This window comes from Sorex fumeus, unplaced genomic scaffold, assembly GCF_029834395.1.
Source record: "Sorex fumeus unplaced genomic scaffold, SorFum_2.1 ptg000009l, whole genome shotgun sequence".
NCBI lineage: Eukaryota > Metazoa > Chordata > Mammalia > Eulipotyphla > Soricidae > Sorex > Sorex fumeus.
This window is the reverse complement of record NW_026606066.1, coordinates 10,930,327-10,937,159: the sequence shown is the minus strand read 5'-3', so window position 1 is coordinate 10,937,159 and position 6,833 is coordinate 10,930,327. Positions and strand designations below refer to the sequence as shown.

Sequence of the window (6,833 nt, the reverse complement as noted above, 5' to 3'; positions counted from 1 at the left end):
CGGTGCTGTGTCGATTATAGCCTCAAAAAGAAGCACACATGTGTGAAACAGATGAGAGCTACCAATCACTGTACTCTGGTCCAGAGGAGGGCAGGGGAGGAAGGACACACTGTGGGTGGGACAAGGTGGAGGAGGAAACACTGCGAAGTGGAAGCTAGACTCCGGATGTGACTTAAGTTACAGGTTCCATCCCTGGAAGCAGAACCTCATCATTTTCCCAACTGGAAATGAGGGTTTGTTGCCAGGGTAGCTGGTAGTAATAATAGTAAAAACAAAAATGCAGAACTTTCACCTTCACCATGTAGTTTCATGCAATCCCTTCACTTGGAAGCTAGCTTGTCACTCTTGGAAGCTTTCTCTGGAGGTAGTTACTGCATCTCCTTCGTGTTGCCTTTTCCCCTAGGACCCATATCACTTCAGGAGACTTCAGAGAAGATAGGGGTGCAGCCACAACAACTTCTTTACAGATGAGAATCTCAATACTTCTAAAAATTCCAGGATGACACCAAGCCCCCAGTTTGAGTTGGAAAAGGGCCACAGCTCTCCTGATTCCCAGCCTTGGCTTCGTTTATGGAAAAAACGCTCAAATTGGGGTGCTGCCAAGAATGGGTGGGAACAATGAGAAAGGGTTTAACCCTCTTGCAGTTTCCACCAGCAGTCCCCCAAGTACCAATGTGTTCAATAAACAGTAACCCTGAGCCCCCCACACCACAGTGCCACCCCTCGCTACACTCTGCAGGGTTGGTTTTTTTTTTTTTTTGTCAGAACCTTGAATGAGAGAGTCCAGGCTGTGGAAGGCGCAGATGGGAAACACCAGGGCACAGCCCTTTTTATGATTATTATTCTGTTTTACTGGAAACTTTATTTGAAGTGCAGGCTTTCTATTCCTGCTGGGAGCGCTGCCAGAGGACAGTTTATGGGTCCTGAGCCAGGACACGTTAGCCTCTGAGGCTGAGCTGGGGCTCCGCAAGCTATAAAGCAGGGTGCATGGTCAGCCTGCAGGAGGGAGCAGCTGGAAACTCTCCCCCAGACCGAGAGCGTGTGCAGGAAGGGATGCTGGAGACAACTGATTTGGGGCTAGCACAGTGCCCAAAGCTCAGGAGGAAACCTTACATGCTCGCCTGGTGAGAACAAGGTCAGAGAGGTGGCACCCCCAGACCCAGACACACACACACACACACACACACACACACACACACACACACACACACAAACACCTCGGCTGTGTCTGGCCAGTGGGGGAAAACCCCACGTCTCCAGAAGGGAGTGGATTGAGTGGGCGATGGGGCCTGCTACAAGTGTGCACTGGAGCGTCCCTGCTGTGTGTGTGGCTTTAATTGAAGGAAACTCTCCCTGCTTCTCTTTACTCAGTACCCACAGTGGCTGGGAGACATCACAGCCAGCTGTCCCTTCCAGGCCCACCCTTCTGGGCAGTGCAGCTGTCCTTGTGTCTGCGCTCAGTGGCCCCCAGTGGGGACAGTCAGGGTGGCGTTGGTATTTGGCTAGGAGCTCCAAGAGAGTGCAGAAGCTCCTCTGAGGGGACTGGGAAGGAAGAGCCACAGCTCTGCCAGGCCTGGAGACAGGGAGAAGGGAGGGAGACAGGGAGGGCTGCAGGACCAGGATGCACCAGAGCACGAATGCTCGGGGGAGGAGGGAGGAACGGCAGAAGCTTGATTTGGGGAGTCCTTGAGTGAGGGTGCCGGGGGTCCTGATTTTTGCAAGGAACTGATGCATCACAATACCCAGGTTCTGTTTCCAGCCTTCACAGAAGGCCGCAGGGCTCAGGTTCAGGCTGTGGCATCTGACAATGGTGCCCTTGTCAAGGAGGAGGGACAGTGTGGGCCCATCGGTGAGGGTGTCCGTGGGGCTTAGTCTCATGCCTTGGCTGGAGAGTAGAGGTGGGCAGGCTGACCTGACTTTTTGCCCCCACTTCTCAGCATCCACCTCACCCAATCCCCTGCCCCGCCTGCAATACCAAGCATCTGCCTCCTCTTCACACATCCCAGCCATTACTCTGGTGCCTGGAGAGTTACACTCCAGGACTACTTTTGGGTGAGTTCCTGCATTTTCATTTAGGTAATTCTTTCTTTGGGGCTACACCCAGTGGTATTCCGGGCTTACTCCTGGCTCAGTGTTCAAGGAGACCATATATGGTGCTGGTGATATTACAGGGGTCAGGTGTGTACATGCCAACGATCTAGTATCTCTCTGTACTATCTCTCTGAGCCCCGTTCCTATGTTTTGAATTTAACGGCTTTCCTTTCTTCTCTAGGTGGCCAGCATGTCCAGGTGAAGGCAAGGTTGCATGCCTTCTCCCCAATAGTTCAATCTGCTCCCAGTAGCGCTGTAGCACTGCCATCCCGTTGTTCATTGATTTGCTCAACCGGGCACCAGTAATGTCTCTATTGTGAGACTTGTTGTTACTGTTTTTGGCATATAGAATATGGCACGGGTAGCTTGCCAGGCTATGCCGTGCGGGCTGCCCCCAGTATCTAGGGAAAATGCCATCTGAAGGAACCTACCACCCACAAGCCAAGCCCCATATGTTCCAAAGAGGCTGCTCTCTTTCCTCGAACCTTCAGGGAGTTAGAACCCTTCATGGGTTCTAGCCATGCTGTCTTCCCTGTTTACCTCCACTCAAAATTCCAGCTCCCAGAACATGTGGACCTGTAGCAGCATACACACCAAGGGTTTCCAATCTCTACTTGGTGCCTGATTTGTAAAACCCAACATGCACTACAGAGACATCTCACCTCCAAAAGGTGCTAAGTTCACTCGAAATTTTGCTTGTCCAGGGCAAAGCTGGAATTTTTGAGGTGGCAACACCCTAGACCCAGAACTCACTTAGGCATCTCTCCTGGCAGAAAGCAATCACTGTGATTTTAATCTCCTGTATGCCATCCATAGCAACCTCAGAACATCCATTGTCTTTCTTGGGAAACCACTCACACCAGAGGCCCCTCTGCAGCCCTCCCCTTGCAGATCAATTTAATTACAGACCCGGATGCCCATTAGGGGTGGGGTGTGAACTGGGAGTCTTGGATTTCAATAAAGTCCAAACTGCTTTGAAATCCAAATACAGCTAACCCTCAATTATCCATGCAGAGGAAAGGGAGCATAGATAATCCTGAACAGCAGATGATTAAAAAATCATTTCTTTTGGCTTTTGGGAGGCACCATATGCTATTTGCATCAGAGCAGCAAAATTTCTCCTCTTGTGTTTTTCTCAGATTAATAATGCAATGAGCTTGCACTTCTCATACAGCAGCTGACAGCAGGGTGGAGTAACACCAAGGATTCTATGGAGAAGCACATGAGTGGCAGGGGAAACCAGTCAGGAGAGAGAATAAGGAATGAGAAGGGATTGAGATACTGATGGGGTGGTGGTGGCCGGGTGTTCCTGAGCCTCTTCCACTTATCTTGAAAGAAAAAAAAATTTTTTTAAACCTAAATTCTAATTGCAGAAACCAAATACAATACAGCAAATGCTTGGGGAATCACCTTACTCCTGCCAACTTTCCAAGCACATTTCTTAGGATCCTGTGACATGCCCCTAGACCCATTTCCTTAAAGCCCTGGAATCTGATTAGTGGTCTTCCCCTCCAGCTGTTGCTTGTGCTGTACCACTTGCCTTTTGGTTCCCTCAATCTCTCCTCTTTAAATTTCATCTGCTGCACTGTAGCAACATTGTTCATCGATTTGCTGGAGCAGGCACCAGTAATGGCTCCATTGTGAGACTTGTTGTTACTGTTTTTGGCATATTGAATACACCATAGGGAGCTTGCCAGGCTCTGCTATGTGGACAGGACACCCTCAGTAGCTTGCCGGGCTCTCCGAGAGGGATGGAGGAATCGAACCCATGTCGGCCACGTGCAAGGCAAATGCTCTACTTGCTGTGGTATCACTTCCTTTATTTATTTTGTGGTGTTGGATTCAAACCCAGGGCTCGCACATGCAAGGTATGCCCTCTCCAACTGCGTCACAACTCTGAACATTCCTCCACAGTTAGACTTGGCACATTGCCCAGCATTCCAAAAAGATTTTTCCCATCTATTGGAAGCTTTCTTTTTCCTCTCTTCTTGACCCCTACAGAGTGCCCAGAGCATGCTATTTTCTTGAAGACGGGGGGGGGGGGGGGGGGAGGGGAGAGAGAGAGAGAGAGAGAGAGAGAGAGAGAGAGAGAGACCTGTCAGAATGTGTCATGTACTCTTTAACCTGTGTATGTGGTAGGTGTTCACCCCCAGTTCCAACCTATAGGCTCCCAGGCTAAATACCACAGCAAGATATCACAACACTAAGCTCGTAGATCTCAAAGTTCCATGACATTCTGCTCTCCTGAGAAACATGGGGAGAAAGTTATCAACCAGGATCAGTGCCCACAGATGCTGTGTCAAGTTGGCAGTCTGGTCCAGAGTTAAGCATTTGTTACTAAGGGTTAGTTATTGTGACTACTGAGAAGTTAGTAGTAAATACACCCACACATCCGGGGTATACCTTATATTTGGGCTCAAGAGATGTAAGGACAGATACGAAGACACACACTGTGTCATTACCACACGTTCTGACACTTCCAAGTGTAGTAGATTTTTATGTATTCTCAAGACAAAAAAAAATGTAGACCAGAGACTCAAATTCTCCAGTTCAGAGATAGAACAGATTCTTCATGTTTTCTTGACAAAGGCATCTTTGCCATCCAAGGGCACCACTAGCTACCCAGGGCCTGAGGAGGTCCTGGAGCTTCAAGCCACCACCACAAAGCTGACTAACATCCTTCATTGCTGCTGCTCTGCAGGCAGAATTTCACTGCTGTTTAAATTCCAAAAGGATCACACTATACTTTGGTATTGAAATGAAAAACTATTATAGACAAAGAAGGGCAATGAAAATGAGCAGCAGGGCCTAAATTTTATATTAGCAAATTTAGCAAAATAAGCATTTCTGGAGGAAATGAAACAATGCCTTGAACCACCGGCTTTACAGTGAAAATTCTGGCACTGGGACCAGCTGCATCAGCCTCTGGGAGCACCTGTAGACTCGCAGGTTCCAGCCAGGCCTATTTCATAGCTGTTTAACAAGATCCCCAGGTGATTTGTGTGAATATGAAAAGTTTGAGAGCGTAGTTTTATAGGGCTCAAGGAGAGAATTCCACAAGCAGATAAAGATATGTTTTGTTACCTTGATATGCACAAAAGAAGTGCCCTATCACAGTAGGCCCAAAAAGGCTGGCAAAAAGAGACATCAGTGGCTTAGACAAAAAATAAGGGAGATAATGAGAGAGTGTATCACCAATTCAGCTGAAAACCCCAAGGACATTACTGTGCTGAATGACTTGGGCACGAGGGCTGGAAAGTGATTCAGAGGCGTTAGACTGCATGTGAAATTCTGCAAATTCCTTACCTATTTTAACTGTTTTCTTCTTTTAGAAATGTTTAAGAGTTCTACATGGTAACAATAGATGTTTAAAATAATCTAAAATTTCTCTTTCAATAAGAAAAAAATTACATAAAGAAAGCACTGTCATAGTTTAATTAGAAACATTCTTTTTCTTCCATAAAATTATGGTGTATGTTACGATCAGAGGCATCTCAGACTTAACAAGATACAGCTAGAAGAAGTCCACACACTTCACCACAGCTGTTTTTTTTTCTCTCAGGGTTTAAATTTCTATAAACGGGCCAGTGATGTAGCCAAGTGGTAGAGAGTGGTCTTGTGTGGATGAGACTCTGGATTGGAGCTGCCACATCACAGAATTGTATTCTTAGTGTCAACAATCACTCTGATATTTCTACCATCACTGTAAATTACATGGGAAAAAAATTCAAAAAATAAAATTGGATCCTGAAGTTGCACATGGGAGAGAGGTCATTATCGGTCCCTTTCCTTCTGATGATGCGTGTGGTGGTAGAATTATGGTCCATGAAAAAAATTAAATTTTTTAAATAAAAAAAAATAATTTTTTAAAAAGTTTGGAGTTCATTGATGCTGATTTTAAGATTTTACATATTTCACTTTCCGATCGGCCGTCCATGGTAGGCCCACCACCACAATGCAGATTTTTGTGAAAACCCTTACGGGGAAGACTATCACTCTCAAGGTCGAACCCTCGGATACGATAGAAAATGTCAAAGCCAAGATCCAGGATAAGGAAGGAATTCCTCCCGATCAACGAAGATTGATCTTTGCTGGTAAACAACTTGAAGATGGACATACTTTGTCTGACTACAACATCCAAAAGGAGTCCACTTTTCACCTTGTTTTGAGACTTCGGGGTGGTGCAAAGAAAAGGAAGAAGTCTTACACCACTCCCAAGAAGAATAAGCATAAGAGAAAGAAGGTTAAACTGGCTGTCCTGAAATACTATAAGGTGGATGAGAATGGCAAAATCAGCCACCTTCGCCGGTAATGCCCTTCAGAAGAATGTGGTGCTGGACTTTTTATGGCCAGCCACTTTGACAGACATTATTGTGGCAAATGTTGTCTGACATACTGTTTCAACAAACCAGAAGACAAATAATTTACCTGTATGGGTTAATAAAGGGCATGAACTCTTAACACTTAGGTTTTGGTTTATTGATTAAAGAGTGGTTTTAAAGCAAAAAAAAAAAAAATTTTACATATTTCATGTTTACCAACTCTATGCCATTTGTCTCACTAAAGAACAAGTTTCTTCTGCTCTAGCCACCAAACTTTAGAATTTAAAATGTTGTCTAAGAATGGTGAAAACATCAGGAGTTGGAAATGAGGCAGAAAGAAGACACTGGTGCATATTGCAGACAATTTAAGTCCTCTCTTCCTAATTCAAACAAAGACCTTCAAAAAACCCCTGAAAAACT

General features: G+C 45.9%; 1 pseudogene; it reads left to right on the top strand.

Annotated features, from left to right (window-relative positions):
- The first annotated feature begins 6,037 nt into the window (after positions 1 to 6,037).
- Positions 6,038 to 6,540, top strand: LOC130019747 (ubiquitin-40S ribosomal protein S27a-like; annotated as a pseudogene).
- The last annotated feature ends 293 nt before the right edge of the window (positions 6,541 to 6,833 follow it).